This window comes from Telmatherina bonti (genome assembly GCF_933228915.1).
Source record: "Telmatherina bonti genome assembly, chromosome: 16".
NCBI lineage: Eukaryota > Metazoa > Chordata > Actinopteri > Atheriniformes > Telmatherinidae > Telmatherina > Telmatherina bonti.
This window is the reverse complement of record NC_136614.1, coordinates 7,601,734-7,619,402: the sequence shown is the minus strand read 5'-3', so window position 1 is coordinate 7,619,402 and position 17,669 is coordinate 7,601,734. Positions and strand designations below refer to the sequence as shown.

General features: G+C 47.3%; 1 protein-coding gene across 1 annotated transcript in view; it reads left to right on the top strand.

The window, feature by feature from the left end:
- The window catches only part of nmbr (neuromedin B receptor), a gene marked incomplete at both ends in the record, with an annotated part of 80,140 nt that overhangs the window by 25,832 nt on the left and 36,639 nt on the right, over positions 1–17,669 (top strand). The window lies entirely within an intron of this gene.

Below are 17,669 nucleotides of genomic sequence, written 5' to 3'. Positions count from 1 at the left end.
CCAGCACGCCAAAGGTCTGCATTTAAAAGCTTTCAATGGAGCAAAGAGCTTGTAGGAAAGACACGGTGGAGCTGTAAGGCGAGGTTTGTGGCCGCAGGAGGTCCGACTGAAGCTGATGAAAGCTGAACTGCAGGGATACAATCACACCTCATTTTACTGTCGACACTGTCCTTCACCTGCAGCTGTCGCTGTAGAAGCTAACAGCTGGAAAAGATACGCACTTCATTCAGCGTCCACGGTGTTATTAGTCACAATAAGACTTTATTAAAGCCACATTTGTGTTGTTTTCATAATGCAGGATTGTTGGGATTAATGCATGTTGGATAGCTGATGTGATTCTGAATGGAAACGTTGCAACTAAACATGAGTCACATCCATGTTCCAGGTCCAAAAGTCAGCAGGAAGCACGTTGGAAGCAGGTTCTACGCTGAATCATTATTTACTGTGAAGCGATAAAAGGATTTTAACACCAGAATAAATATTTAAACTTTGTCAACTCAGCAAAGACTGTTTTAGTCTTATAACTGCTTTCGATGAGCCCTTTGGGTCCAAATACAACAAAGTTCATCATATCTGTGTTTGGAATTCCTTTATGCAACAGAACCCCACCATGATCGTATCATTTCCCCACTCCAACCTGTTATACTAATGTACTGGGGACAAAAAGTGGATGTGCATCGCATTAACAGGGAAAATGTCTGGGCAGAACTTTTAATCAGGTGTGTTAAAGCAGACAAACATCCAAAACCTGCAGGACAGCAATCGCTGAGGACAGAACAGAAGGCTGATGGTTTACAGTGAAAACTATCAGCTGTTTGCAAGAAACAAACCAGACAAGAAGCCTTTAAACAGCTCAAGTCAACAAACATCGTTGGTGGTGTTTCCAGATTCATCAGAACACGATTCAACCCCCTGAACACGAGTCCTCATGAGCAACTCGCCTGACTTCAACCCACTTCATTCTGAACGTTCTGGATACTACCATCCAGGACTGGAACAACGTTCTGGATCCTACCATCCAGAAAAGGAACAACGTTCTGGATACTACCATCCAGAACAGGAACAACATTCTGGATACTACCATCCAGGACTGGAACAACATTCTGGATACTACCATCCAGGACTGGAACAACGTTCTGGATCCTACCATCCAGAAAAGGAACAACGTTCTGGATCCTACCATCCAGAACAGGAACAACATTCTGGATACTACCATCCAGGACTGGAACAACGTTCTGGATACTACCATCCAGAACAGGAACAACATTCTGGATACTACCATCCAGGACTGGAACAACATTCTGGATACTACCATCCAGGACTGGAACAACATTCTGGATCCTACCATCCAGGACTGGAACAACATTCTGGATACTACTATCCAGGACTGGAACAACGTTCTGGATCCTACCATCCAGAACTGGAACAACGTTTTGGATCCTACCATCCAGGACTGGAACAACGTTCTGGATACTACCATCCAGGACTGGAACAACGTTCTGGATACTACCATCCAGAACAGGAACAACATTCTGGATACTACCATCCAGGACTGGAACAACATTCTGGATACTACCATCCAGGACTGGAACAACATTCTGGATACTACTATCCAGGACTGGAACAACGTTCTGGATCCTACCATCCAGAACTGGAACAACGTTTTGGATCCTACCATCCAGGACTGGAACAACGTTCTGGATACTACCATCCAGGACTGGAACAACGTTCTGGATACTACCATCCAGAACAGGAACAACATTCTGGATACTACCATCCAGGACTGGAACAACGTTCTGGATCCTACCATCCAGGACTGGAACAACGTTCTGGATACTACCATCCAGGACTGGAACAACGTTCTGGATCCTACCATCCAGGACTGGAACAACGTTCTGGATACTACCATCCAGGACTGGAACAACATTCTGGATCCTACCATCCAGGACTGGAACAACGTTCTGGATACTACCATCCAGAACAGGAACAACGTTCTGGATACTACCATCCAGAACAGGAACAACGTTCTGGATACTACCATCCAGAACAGGAACAACATTCTGGATACTACCATCCAGGACTGGAACAACATTCTGGATACTACCATCCAGGACTGGAACAACGTTCTGGATCCTACCATCCAGGACTGGAACAACGTTCTGGATACTACCATCCAGGACTGGAACAACATTCTGGATCCTACCATCCAGGACTGGAACAACATTCTGGATACTACCATCCAGGACTGGAACAACGTTCTGGATCCTACCATCCAGGACTGGAACAACATTCTGGATCCTACCATCCAGGACTGGAACAACGTTCTGGATACTACCATCCAGAACAGGAACAACGTTCTGGATACTACCATCCAGGACTGGAACAACGTTCTGGATCCTACCATCCAGAACTGGAACAACGTTTTGGATCCTACCATCCAGAACAGGAACAACATTCTGGATACTACCATCCAGGACTGGAACAACGTTCTGGATACTACCATCCAGAACAGGAACAACGTTCTGGATCCTACCATCCAGAACAGAAACGACATTCTGGATCCTTCCATCCAGAACAGGAACAACGTTCTGGATACTACCATCCAGGACTGGAACAACGTTCTGGATCCTACCATCCAGGACTGGACCAACGTTCTGGATACTACCATCCAGGACTGGAACAACATTCTGGATCCTACCATCCAGGACTGGAACAACGTTCTGGATACTACCATCCAGACCAGGAACAACATCCTGGATACTACCATCCAGAACAGGAACAACATCCTGGATACTACCATCCAGAACAGGAACAACATCCTGGATACTACCATCCAGAACAGGAACAACGTTCTGGATACTACCATCCAGAACAGGAACAACGTTCTGGATACTACCATCCAGGACTGGAACAACATTCTGGATACTACCATCCAGGACTGGAACAACGTTCTGGATCCTACCATCCAGGACTGGAACAACATTCTGGATACTACCATCCAGGACTGGAACAACGTTCTGGATCCTACCATCCAGGACTGGAACAACGTTCTGGATACTACCATCCAGGACTGGAACAACGTTCTGGATACTACCATCCAGGTCTGGAACAACGTTCTGGATCCTACCATCCAGGACTGGAACAACATTCTGGATACTATCATCCAGGACTGGAACAACGTTCTGGATACTACCATCCAGGACTGGAACAACGTTCTGGATCCTACCATCCAGGACTGGAACAACGTTCTGGATACTATCATCCAGGACTGGAACAACATTCTGGATCCTACCATCCAGGACTGGAACAACATTCTGGATACTACCATCCAGAACAGGAACAACGTTCTGGATACTACCATCCAGGACTGGAACAACGTTCTGGATCCTACCATCCAGAACTGGAACAACGTTTTGGATCCTACCATCCAGAACAGGAACAACATTCTGGATACTACCATCCAGGACTGGAACAACGTTCTGGATACTACCATCCAGAACAGGAACAACGTTCTGGATCCTACCATCCAGGACTGGAACAACGTTCTGGATGCTACCATCCAGAACAGGAACAACGTTCTGGATCCTACCATCCAGAACAGGAACAACGTTCTGGATCCTACCATCCAGAACAGAAACGACATTCTGGATCCTACCATCCAGGACTGGAACAACGTTCTGGATACTACCATCCAGAACAGGAACAACGTTCTGGATACTACCATCCAGGACTGGAACAACGTTCTGGATCCTACCATCCAGAACTGGAACAACGTTTTGGATCCTACCATCCAGAACAGGAACAACATTCTGGATACTACCATCCAGGACTGGAACAACGTTCTGGATACTACCATCCAGAACAGGAACAACGTTCTGGATCCTACCATCCAGAACAGAAACGACATTCTGGATCCTACCATCCAGAACAGGAACAACGTTCTGGATACTACCATCCAGGACTGGAACAACGTTCTGGATCCTACCATCCAGGACTGGAACAACGTTCTGGATACTACCATCCAGGACTGGAACAACATTCTGGATCCTACCATCCAGGACTGGAACAACGTTCTGGATAGTACCATCCAGAACAGGAACAACATCCTGGATACTACCATCCAGAACAGGAACAACGTTCTGGATACTACCATCCAGAACAGGAACAACGTTCTGGATACTACCATCCAGGACTGGAACAACATTCTGGATACTACCATCCAGGACTGGAACAACGTTCTGGATCCTACCATCAAGGACTGGAACAACATTCTGGATACTACCATCCAGGACTGGAACAACGTTCTGGATCCTACCATCCAGGACTGGAACAACGTTCTGGATCCTACCATCCAGGACTGGAACAACGTTCTGGATACTACCATCCAGGACTGGAACAACGTTCTGGATCCTACCATCCAGGACTGGAACAACATTCTGGATACTATCATCCAGGACTGGAACAACGTTCTGGATACTACCATCCAGGACTGGAACAACGTTCTGGATCCTACCATCCAGGACTGGAACAACGTTCTGGATACTATCATCCAGGACTGGAACAACATTCTGGATCCTACCATCCAGGACTGGAACAACATTCTGGATACTACCATCCAGAACAGGAACAACGTTCTGGATACTACCATCCAGGACTGGAACAACGTTCTGGATCCTACCATCCAGAACTGGAACAACGTTTTGGATCCTACCATCCAGAACAGGAACAACATTCTGGATACTACCATCCAGGACTGGAACAACGTTCTGGATACTACCATCCAGAACAGGAACAACGTTCTGGATCCTACCATCCAGGACTGGAACAACGTTCTGGATGCTACCATCCAGAACAGGAACAACGTTCTGGATACTACCATCCAGAACAGGAACAACGTTCTGGATCCTACCATCCAGAACAGAAACGACATTCTGGATCCTACCATCCAGAACAGGAACAACGTTCTGGATACTAATATCTAGAACAGGAACAACTTGTCATCATTGCAAGAGAACAAACGTACAACAAACACCACAATAAAGCCGAGATAGTGGCTACATTTCCATGGGAGCTTTGATTCCACTTTAATTCCAAATGAAAGTTAATTCTGCTTTAAACTGGTGAAAAATGACCATGTAAACACCTCATCCCAAATGCAAAAGTTTTTTTCGGTATTAAACTTAATTCCGAAGTAAGTTGCTGGTTCATTCACACTTTAAATCCGAACTGACTGATTCCTCTGTCATGTAAACCATTCCGCTTTAAGCTAACTCCGGTCGTTCTGAGCAGGCTCCTTACCCCGTCCCGTCGCCATGGCGCACAACGTCTGCACGTTGTTTTGCCTCCTGTCTTTGGTAGTCTTGCTCTCAGCTGCAGAAAGAAGTGTAATATGCTCATGTCGATCTGCTGCTTTAAAATGATTTACAAATCCAAACTGGTACTTATTATGTAGTTTTCTATGTTAAAATGGAAAAGGTGAGAAGCAGAAAGGGAACTTTGTTTATTTCTGGTGGAATGTTACATTCGCTCTCTGTCCAATTGGAACCCTTCCCAGCCTGCTGATCTAAAGGGGGATTAAGTAAGGACGCATTTCCATGAAAACTTGTAGGAGAATACTGTTAATTCTGAATTAAAAAACACCATGTCACCGTACACACTGGGATCTCATCATCATTGGATCTGGAATCTGATGGAGGATCCATGAGATGACTGTAGGACCAGAACATCAGCTGGAAAGGAGCTGCTTGGTGGAGGTCTGACCTCTCAGGGCTTTTCCACTTGAGATTATTAAAAGGATGAAACCCTCCACATAAGTGAAATACTCCAACTTAGACAAAATATTTGGCCAGAAAACATAAGCATGACGTTGATCTCAGATATTTGGTCTTAGATTTCAGCTTTGGCACTGAAACAGTCTGGATATTAAATCCAGATGTGAAACAAGGAAGAGAAGCAAGAAGAAAAACCCGGAATGCATAAAAGCGGAGCGGCACCAGAGTCTCTCCCTCCATCTGCGTTTCCTCACCTGCAGCCTCCTGTTTAACATGCATCAGTTTGATTAGAATGACGGCATGTGATCGGCATCCAGCCTCCCAGAATTAGCAGATGTTTGTTAGCGTGGCCTCGTCCTGCTGAATCACAGACCTGCTCAGACTAATGAGGAATTTAAAATGCAGCAAGAATGGGAATGATTAGTCAGACAAAGTGCTTTTCCTCGCCGTCTCCGCCGCCACGCTCGTCCAATAGCCACATTTTCTCATCTAACAGTGAGTCTGGCGCTGATAGCCACATCAGAGGAGAAATGATATGTCACTATTAGAAGATTGCTGTTTGGCTTCAGACCAGAAAACAGAAAATCAGTGGAGGCGCTTGTTTAATTATTGATCAGACTTTTCTTATTAATGTGGACGTACACAGTGGCAGGCGCTGCGATTCCGTTTCTTCTACTGTTAGAATTTTCTGTGCACGCTGCTGAATAATAAGACTTGTTATGATGGGAGGGTTGTTGAATCCTGCGGTCCCTCGGTATCTCAGACCAAACAGAAGAAGAAGTAAAAAAGCTACTTGTGTTTCTCATCACGGCCACAGGTAGTAGCTGCAGCAGCCTGCAGCAGTGCACCATGGGAACTGACCCAGGCCGCAGGGGCAGCTGTAACTGCTGCAAGGGGAGGTGTGTGTGTTTCATGTGCTGAAGGGTCAGTGGGTTGTCCAGGGTCGCTTCCACAGTGGACGGTTTCCAGGAGCAGCACGCGGGAAGAAGGGCTCCAGCGTGCCGGCGAGGCGGGGCGGGTAGAAATAAATGACCTAAATCACTCTGGAAACATGATCAAGTCAAATCTGTGTGGAGTTATGATATATTTTCTACATTTCCCACCGTTTGAAGTGTGACTGGCGCGTCTCATTAAAGGTCCTGTGTTGCAGTACAGTGTGGAAAGTAGCAGGAACCAGTGGAAGCCGACAGTCTCTGAAATGGTTTCAGTCTAAAGGTTTTATTCTCAGAAAAGCCAGAATCATGAAAAACTTTCCTTCTTACACTCCCATCATACATCTGCAACCCCAGAAGTTGGCAGCCTGGCTGTTGTCCCCGTTATCACTCCAACTTAATGTCAGATCTGTCACAGAGCAGAATGACTCCACCTCACAACTGTCGCCAAACACTCGGCCATCATCATCTGAATAGTAAAACTTTATTATATAGCACCTTTCATGGTTTAAAAAAACAAAAAATCACAGAGTCCAGCAGTCTCAGGTCCACAGGAAAAGAGTCTGGGGGCCACTGAACATGATGCAGCTTCAGATAGATATGATATGGTGATGAAGCTCGGTGGTTTTACCTCGGTGTGTTCAGGAATCTGCACCTCAAAGACCTTTACACTCCGGGTTCGATGCAAATAAACAGGAAGCTAAATAATTTGGAATTACCGATGTTTTGTCTCTGGACACCAAGTTTAATGCAAAATAAGTAAAGATGAAGATTCTTAAACAAAGTAGCAAAGTGAGAAAAACAAAGATGGATTTCTCATCAAATGACGACAATATCACGCTGATGCTCCAAAAGAAAATCACAAAGAGACACTGGGTTCATCCTGTTCTAGAGAAAAGGAGAACTTGTTCAGTCCAGGATCTGAAGCTGGGGCCTGGCCAGGACGGACTTTAGGACAACTGTGGGACAGACTGAGGACCTGCTGCAGCTGCTAGCTGCTAACGGCTAGCAGCTAACGGCTAGCAGCTAGATTGAAGAAGCAGAAAAAATAAGACAGTAAGACGTTGGGCCATAGTTGCCATGGTGATACAAAGCCTGAATGAAGCAGCAGTGACAAAGTGACGCTTGCAACGCTCACAACTGCTCTGGTGACGGCATCAACACACCTTCTCTGATTGGTCGATTGTGTCTGTCAGATGTGAATATTGTTACCCGTACCTGCCGATATGCTCTCTACAACATCAAGAGAATCAGACGTACCTGACAGAACATATGACTCAGCTTCTGGTTCAGGCTCTGGTCATCTCACGCATTGATTACTGCAGTTCCCTAGTTTTAAGTTTTATGAACTTCCACATAGGCTTCACTTTTAACCGCTGCAGGTTGCTGCTTGGTTTCAACAGTTAAAGAAACAAACTTTACTGCATTTAAGCTCCGGTTTCTTTTCCTTGACGATGAGCTGCTTCTTGTGGAAGTTTTACCGTTTAGGGATGTGTTCTGATAAAAGAAATTAAGTGTGAAGCTTGACTCTGTCACACTTGTTCCTACGTCTGCTGCCTGGAATCTGGGTGTCATGGTGGATGACCAGTTGACCTTTAAGGTCCATGTTGCCTCGGTTACCCGTACCTGCTGATTTGCTCTCTACAACATCAAGAGAATCAGACCGAACCTGACAGAACACACAACTTAGCTGTTGGTTCAGGCTCTGGTCATCTCACGCATCGATTACTGCAATACCCTACTGGCAGGTCTGCCTGCATGCTGGTTAAACCTCTGCAGATGATCCAGAATCAGCAGCGCGTCTGGTTTTCAACCAACCCAAACGAGCTCATGTCACTCTGCTTCTAATCGCTCTTCACTGGCTTCCAGTCGCAGCACGCATCAAATATAAAGCTTTGCTTCTGGCTTACAAAACAATAACTGAAACGTCTCCCGTCTAGCTTCACACCCTAATCCAGACCTACAGTCCCTCTCCACAGCTACGTTCCACCAGTGAAAGACGCCTCGTGTTACCACCAATCCATGGGGCAAAATCACTAGCTAGACTCTTTTCCTCTGTTGTTCCACGATGGTGGAATGATCTCCCAAACTCTGTCCGCTCTGCAGAGTCCCTGTCCACTTTTAATGTGTTGAAGACTCAGCTCTTCAAGGAGAACTTCAACACTTGGTATTTGTTGGAAAGTTGGAGAACTTAGTCCAGTTCTTTGCAACAAACTTTATGGTATTTATTCTTTGTATTATAAGATAGGTGATATGATATGGTGGGAAGGGAGTAAACAAAAAAACAAAACAAAACAAAAAAAGCCTGTAGCACTTCCTGTAAGGACCTGCGTCCAACTGGACAGTCCACCAGCACCTTCCTACCATGTCCTCTACTGTTTGATTCCTTGCTTGTGTTGTTCTCACTCATATGTAAGTCTCTTTGGATAAAAGCATCTAAATGTCTGTAGAATAGAATAGAATAGAATAGAATAGAATAGAATAGAATATTAAGAAAATTCTTCTTTAGTTTGAAGAAATAAAACTCGTAAAATCCCTGGATGTGAATGTTCCTGCTGAATTGACGTTGGTTTGATGAAAATATTGCTGTGGGAATTATTCAGATGAAATATTCATATATGTAAAAGCCTTCATGTCCGGTTGACGCCACAACGCTGAGACAGACAAACCGAAAGGTTTTGCTGGCATTCTGGCCTCATGTTTCCATGGCGACAAAGTTTTGGGAGGATAAAACTGGAATCAGAATCTTTGTGCAACGGTTACGTCTTTCACATCGTCTCGCACTCAAACCTTGTTTACCACAACATGTCAGAGCTCCGCGTCATGTTTGTGCAGCTGCATGTTTTTAATTCATCTGTTCAGTTGAAGCAAAATCTGACCTCCCGTGGGCTCACCATCTGCGGGAGGAGCCGTAGGGGTCGGGTGCAATGTGAGCTGGGCGGCAGCAAGAGGCGGGGACCCTGGCGGTCCGATCCCCGGCTGCAGAAGCTGGCTCTAGGGACGTGGAACGTCACCTCTCTGGTGGGGAAGGAGCCTGAGCTTGTGCGCGAGGTTGAGCGGTTCCGACTAGATATAGTTGGACTCACCTCGATGCATGGCTTGGGCTCTGGAACCAGTACCCTCGAAAAGGGCTGGACCTTCTTCCACTCTGGAGTTGCTCATGGTGAGAGGCATCGAGCAGGTGTGGGCATTCTCATCAGCCCCCAGCTTGGTGCCTGCATGTTGGGGTTTACCCCGGTGGATGAAAGGGTAGTTTCCCTCCGCCTCCGGGTGGGGGGACGGGTCCTGACTGTTGTCTGTGCTTATGCACCGAACAGCAGTTCAGAGTACCCACCCTTTCTGGAGTCCTTGGAGGGAGTGCTGGAGGGTGCTCCTTCTGGGGACTCCATTGTTCTGCTGGGGGACTTCAATGCTCACGTGGGCAATGACAGTGAGACCTGGAGGGGAGTGATTGGGAGGCATGGTCCCCCCCCCCTCTGAACCCAAATGGTGTTTTGTTGTTGGACTTCTGTGCTCGTCATGGATTGTCCATAACGAACACCATGTTCCAACATAAGAGTGTCCATATGTACACCTGGCATCAGGATTCCCTGGGCCGCAGTTCGATGATCGACTTTGTAGTCGTATCGTCGGACCTGCGGCCACATGCCTTGGACACTCGGGTGAAGAGGGGGGCGGAGCTGTCAACTGATCACCACCTGGTGGTGAGTTGGTTCAGATGGTCGGGGAGGAAGCCGGTCAGATCTGGCAGGCCCAAATGTGTTGTGAGGGTCTGCTGGGAACGTCTGGCTGAGTCCCCCGTCATAGCGAGCTTCAACTCCCACCTTCAGCAGAGCTTCAACCATGTCCCGAGTGAGGTGGGGGACATTGAGTCCGAATGGGCTGTGTTCCGTGCCTCTATTGCTGAGGCGGCCGGCCGGAGCTGTGGCTGTAAGGTCGTTGGTGCCTGTCGTGGCGGTAATCCCAGGACTCGTTGGTGGACACCAACAGTGAGGGATGCCGTCAAGCTGAAGAAGGAGTCCTATCGGGCCTTCTTGGCCTGTGGGACTCTGGAGGCAGCTGATGGGTACCGGCGGGCTAAGTGGCATGCGGCCTCGGCTGTTGCCGAGGCAAAAACTCGGGCATGGGAGGAGTTCGGCAAGGCCATGGAGAAAGACTTCCGGACGGCCTCGAGGAGATTCTGGTCCACCATCCGGCGGCTCAGGAGGGGGAAGCAGTGCTCCATCAACACTGTGTACAGTGGAGATGGGGAGCTGCTGACCTCAACTCGGGACGTTGTGGGTCGGTGGAGGGAGTACTTTGAAGACCTCCTCAATCCTACCAACACGTCTTCCGATGAGGAAGCAGAGCTGGTGGACTCAGGGGTGGACTCTCCTATCTCTGGGGCTGAAGTCGCTGAGGTGGTCAAAAAGCTCCTTGGCGGCAAGGCCCCGGGGGTGGATGAGATCCGCCCGGAGTTCCTTAAGGCTCTGGATGCTGTGGGGCTGTCCTGGCTGACACGCCTCTGCAGCATCGCGTGGACATCAGGGGCAGTACCGCTGGATTGGCAGACTGGGGTGGTGGTCCCCCTTTTTAAGAAGGGGGACCGGAGGGTGTATTCCAATTACAGGGGAATCACACTCAGCCTCCCTGGTAAGGTCTATTCAGGGGTCCTGGAGAGGAGGGTCCGCCGGATAGTCGAATCCCGGATTGAGGAGGAGCAGTGTGGTTTTCGTCCTGGTCGCAGAACAGTGGACCAGCTCTATACCCTCTTTGGGGTCCTGGAGGGGGCATGGGAGTTTGCCCAACCAGTCTATGTTATACCCCTGAATTAGGGTAGAAAGAATCACAGGAGTGATTATTACCTCTTCCCTCATGCGGTGGGTGTATTGCAATCCCAAAATACACATTTTACATAGAAAATGCAAATGAAGTCATGAACAATCAAAAGACAACTGTTGTTTCCCGTAGCAAGGCACGTTTTGAGGTAAAACCATTATATCTCAAAATAGCGTAAAACCTCAATTTGACTTCCTCAAACTAGCATAAAACATGCTGTAATATATTTAAAATCTGTAAACACCATCAAAACATTTACAATGTTCACCATTACCTGAATTAGGGTGGAAAGAATCACAGGAGTGATTATTACCTCTTCCCTCATGCGGTGGGTTTTTTGCAATGAGGAAACGGCGCGCAATCCCCCTAGTGGTAGGATGAACTAATCGATCCCAGAGCAACAGGATTTAAGCCTCTTTAGCCGCTCACCCGTGCATAATGGATTAGGTTGAACAAAATAACAAAATTCTTATGAACAATGTATGAAAGAATTAATCTTCTAGCTGTATCTAACTCTTAACTGAAATGTTTTTACTACTCACAACAAACCTTGTTGCTTCTTTTAAACTTTTTATCCCTTTTAAAATAAATCACATTATGAAATAAATTGCATTATAAAATAAATCACATTATGAATTCATTCTTAAACTGTTGTTATGGGAGAAAGGTAAGCCTATGTTATCAACCATCTACATGTGCTTTGTGGACCTGGAGAAGGCATTTGACCGTGTCCCCCGGGAGCTCCTGTGGGGGGTACTCCAGGGGTATGGGGTACTGGACCCCCTTGTGCGAGCTGTCCGGTCCCTGTACGACAGGTTTCAGAGCTTGGTCCGCATTGCCGGTAGTAAGTCGGATTCGTTTCCGGTGAGGGTTGGACTCCGCCAAGGCTGCCCTTTATCACCGATTCTGTTCATAACTTATATGGACAGAATTTCTAGGCGCAGCCGAGGTGTTGAGGGGATCCGACTTGGTGGCCTCAGGATTGGGTCCCTGCTTTTTGCGGATGACGTGGTCCTGTTGGCTTCATCTGGTCGTGATCTCCAGCTCTCGCTTGAGCGATTCGCGGCCGAGTGTGAAGCGGCTGGGATGAGAATCAGCACCTCCAAATCTGAGACCATGGTCCTCAGCCGGAATAGGGTGGATTGTCCTCTCCGGGTCGGGAGTCAGGTCCTGCCTCAAGTGGAGGAGTTTAAATATCTCGGGGTCTTGTTCACGAGTGAGGGAAGGACGGAGCGCGAGATCGACAGACGGATCAGTGCGGCATCTGCAGTAATGCGGACTCTGCGCCGGTCTGTCGTGGTGAAGAAGGAACTGAGCCAGAAGGCGAAGCTCTCCATTTACCAGTCGATCTACGTTCCTACCCTCACCTATGGTCATGAGCTGTAGGTTGTGACCGAAAGAACCAGATCTTGTATACAGGCGGCTGAAATGAGTTTCCTCCGCAGGGTGGCCGGGCTCTCCCTTAGAGATAGGGTGAGGAGCTCGGTCATCCGGGAGGAGATCAGAGTAGAGCCGCTGCTCCTCCGCATCGAGAGGAACCAGTTGAGGTGGCTCGGGCATCTGGTCAGGATGCCTCCTGGACGCCTCCCTGGTGAGGTGTTCCAGGCACGTCCCTCTGGGAGGAGACCCCGGGGAAGACCCAGGACACGCTGGAGGGATTATATCTCTCGGCTGGCCTGGGAACGCCTCGGGATCCCCCCCGCAGAGTTGGCAAATGTGGCTGGGGACAGGGAAGTCTGGCTTCCCTGCTTAGGCTGCTGCCCCCGCGACCCAACCCCGGATAAGCGGCAGAAGATGGATGAATGGATTGATGGATGGAAGCAAAATCTGGCAGAAAGTTTAGTAAAGACGCAGCGGCTGCATGCAGCAGGTAACTAGCGGTTAGCATACAGAGCTTCTGTTGTGTTGTGCTAACAAGGAAGCGGCGCACAGCTAGATGTCTGGTTAAAGTTTTACTGCTCACTAGAGGCCTGGCGTGGACATTACATAGTTTCTGGTCCTGTTTGCGTTTTCTTGCATGGAGATAGTTGTCATTCTGCTGTTGTGTGAAACGTTCAGCGTGGAAATGTGGTGGAAATGAACCGGAGCTCAGTGCAGTTGCATTATGAGACACTGGTGAAAACTTGGAAGATTTCATCAGAAACTTGGTAGCAGCTTTTTAAACAACCATTCCAGGGAGGTTTTGTCAGACAGAGGTAAGGAGTACATCGCAATAACCCAATCAGAATGAAACAGAAGCATGAATAATGATGTTCAGTTCAGGACATGACACAACGCTGTGCTGACCTCCACCCCCCTCACATCTCTGGTCCTCAGCCATGGGTCTGCTTTGGGCCCCTGACGCCGGTCTCTTTCAGTCTGGCAGATTTCACCCGGTAGCACCTGATCATGTATGAAACAATAATCATTCCAGGTTTTCAGTTTAATTAAAACAATAATGTAATAAAGTCTGAGACAAAAACCATTTATTCCATAATGTGATGATGCTCCTGCTGTTGTTCCATGATCAGCTGCTGCAGACCTTCTGGAACTTTGTCCAACTCTGGATTCTCCAGCTTCTCCAAACTGCCTTTCCTGCGGCGTTCAGCACGTTTAGCTTTATGTGTTTGCATCTGTGGTTTGTGATTATTCTCAGCGATGAAAAAACATTGTTCTGAAACCATCAGGGCTGAAACTCAAACTCAACCAGTTCATTACATTTTATTGCATAATGAGAAAATAAGAGCTGAACCCGTTTGAACCAGTTTAGCTGCTTCAGTGTAAAGACAGATGTTCCAGCTGTGGACCAAGTTAACGGGGTTCAGCTGTCCAAGCATCTCTCTGCTGCTGGTGAGGAAGAGATGCAGTGTTCATCCTCACAGAGTTCCAGTAACCTTCTAACCGCTGCAAACACCACAGAAGCCGCAGACTTCACACCAGGAATAAAACGTCATGTTGAATGGAGATAGATTGTGGACATTAGTGAATGAAATTAGACGCCGTGGCCACATTAAGTGGTCGGCAGGTGAGGTCTGAAACGCTTTCAGCAGCTTCTGTTAATCATCACCATAAATCACTGGGGACAAAACGGGGCTTGATTTATGGCTGAACACCAGTGTTCCTCTAAAATAGGTCAAATTATGCTTTAAATCAGACTTTTAGACTCTATTCATGTAGGAAAGGTATATGATCCAACAATCCTCCACTGGGAGGATGATTTGATGTTCACATGTACCCAGTAAAACGGTACAACTGAGAAGAAACGCCTCATATCCACAGAAAACTTTAATTTGTTGAAAACATGCTGTTAGAATAAAAGGAAGGGAAGAGAACAGATGGTTGACTTAAATCAGTGAAAGATCTTCAGGAATCCCAGGAGAAAAGATCGAATGGAGACGAGGATTTATAAAAATGGAGGATTATCCGACAGAAAGCTGCAGAGACAGCAGGACTGATGGAGGGAAGAGGCGGTTTGATTCCCGAAGAAGCTGCAAAACTTCAGGAATAAATTCAGTTTAACAGATTCCTGAAACCGGAGACGATGCCTGATCGTCTCAATCATCTTTACAACAATCATTTATGATTGATATGACTTGTTTCAACCAGCTGTGCTCAGCCTTCGGCCGTTCTGACTTGCTTACTTGGATGCACGGATCTGCACCCGCCGTCGTGGCTTTCAGTCTCTTTTCCATTGGATTTATGGAAAAAGGTGGAAACATCCGCTCAAATCCTCTCTAAGGGTCAGCGCTCATGTCTTTATTATCTCAGCTAAAATCTTTGTTCTAACTCGATCTCTGATATCCTGGCCACCTTTGCAGGTTCTTGTCGCCTGCAGGAAGAAGTCGATGTTCCATCCTTTACATCGCTGATAACACGCAGACAAATTCCTTTTCCATGGAAATTCCCCTTTAATCCTGGAATCCAGTCTTGTTGACAGGTTTCCTATAAAGTGAGTCCCAGAACCAACAGGTGGCGATCTGGGAGGGCTCCTGGAAAATTCAACGGGTCTGAAATAAAAAAGAAATGTCAGTAGTCTGATTGGAGTAAGGGTGGGGTGCTTGCTGCTGTCGCTGCATCCCACCCTGATCAGAATCTATACAGCTTCATCCTTCTGCTGACCAGAAAATGTGGTGGTTTTTTCCTCCTTTTCCTGCTCATCATAACCAGGATCTTGTCAGAATCAGGATGTGTGTGAGATGCCGTCTGACTATAATTTATTACGGCCACAGGTTTGTTTCTAATCTATTCTATTCTATTCTACAGTCATTTAGACGCTTTTATCCAAAGAGACTTACATATGAGTGAGAACAACACAAGCAGGGAATCAAACAGTAGAAGACATCGTAGGAAGGTGCTGGTGGACTGTCCAGTTGGACGCAGGTCCTTACAGGAAGTATCTTCATCTTCATCTTCTGCTGCTTATCCGGGGTCGGGTCGCGGGGGCAGCAGCCTAAGCGGGGAAGCCCAGACTTCCCTCTCCCCAGCCACATCTGCCAACTCTGCGGGGGGGATCCCGAGGCGTTCCCAGGCCAGCCGAGAGATATAATCCCTCCAGCGTGTCCTGGGTCTTCCCCGGGGTCTCCTCCCAGAGGGACGTGCCTGGAACACCTCACCAGGGAGGTCCAGGAGGCATCCTGACCAGATGCCCGAGCCACCTCAACTGGTTCCTCTCAATGCGGAGGAGCAGCGGCTCTACTCTGATCTCCTCCCGGATGACCGAGCTCCTCACCCTATCTCTAAGGGAGAGCCCGGCCACCCTGCGGAGGAAACTCATTTCAGCCGCCTGTATACGAGATCTGGTTCTTTCGGTCACGACCCACAGCTCATGACCATAGGTGAGGGTAGGAACGTAGATCGACTGGTAAATCGAGAGCTTCGCCTTCTGGCTCAGCTCCTTCTTCACCACGACAGACCGGCGCAGAGTCCGCATTACTGCAGACGCCGCACCGATCCGTCTGTCGATCTCGCGCTCCATCCTTCCCTCACTCGTGAACCTGTAGCAGAAGTGCTACAGGCTTTTTTTTTTGTTTTGTTTTGTTTTTTTGTTTACTCCCTTCCCACCATATCATATCACCTATCTTATAATACAAAGAATAAATACCATAAAGTTTGTTTCAAAGAACTGGACTAAGTTCTCCAACTTTCCAACAAATACAGCTATACCAAGTGTTGAAGTTCTCCTTGAAGAGCTGAGTCTTCAACACATTAAAAGTGGACAGGGACTCTGCAGAGCGGACAGAGTTTGGGAGATCATTCCACCATCGTGGAACAACAGAGGAAAAGAGTCTGGCTAGTGATTTTGCCCCATGGATTGGTGGTAACACGAGGCGTCTTTCACTGGTGGAACGTAGCTGTGGAGATGGACTGTAGGTCTGGATTAGGGTGTGAAGCTAGACGGGAGACGTTTCAGTTATTGTTTTGTAAGCCAGAAGCAAAGCTTTATATTTGATGCGTGCTGCGACTGGAAGCCAGTGAAGAGCGATTAGCAGCAGAGTGACATGAGCTCGTTTGGGTTGGTTGAAAACCAGACGCGCTGCTGATTCTGGATCATCTGCAGAGGTTTAACCAGCATGCAGGCAGACCTGCCAGTAGGGTATTGCAGTAATTGATGCGTGAGATGACCAGAGCCTGAACCAACAGCTAAGTCGTGTGTTCTGTCAGGTTCGGTCTGATTCTCTTGATGTTGTAGAGAGCAAATCAGCAGGTACGGGTAACCGAGGCAACAAAGACCGACTTCACAGCAGAAATAAACATGTTTACAGCAGGAATAAACATGTTTACAGCAGGAATAAACATGTTTACAGCAGAAATAAACATGTTTACAGCAGGAATAAACATGTTTACAGCAGAAATAAACATGTTTACAGCAGAAATAAACATGTTTACAGCAGGAATAAACATGTTTACAGCCTGGTACAAAAATCCATTTTAGGTTTAATAGGTCAGGTTTACCTTCATGACAACTGTGGGGGGAGTGAATTTTTTTTCTAACTCGCCCGTTTAAAAGTAATTTAATCTCAAAGTTCGGCATATTTAGGGGCGTGTCCTTTTGATTGACAGGTACCCGATCTCCTGCTTCAAGTCAGAAGAACGTAGAGCAACCGCGGTTTTTAGTCGGTTAACAACGTGACCGCTTACCTCCGTTAGCTGGTTAGCACCTGTTATCTCT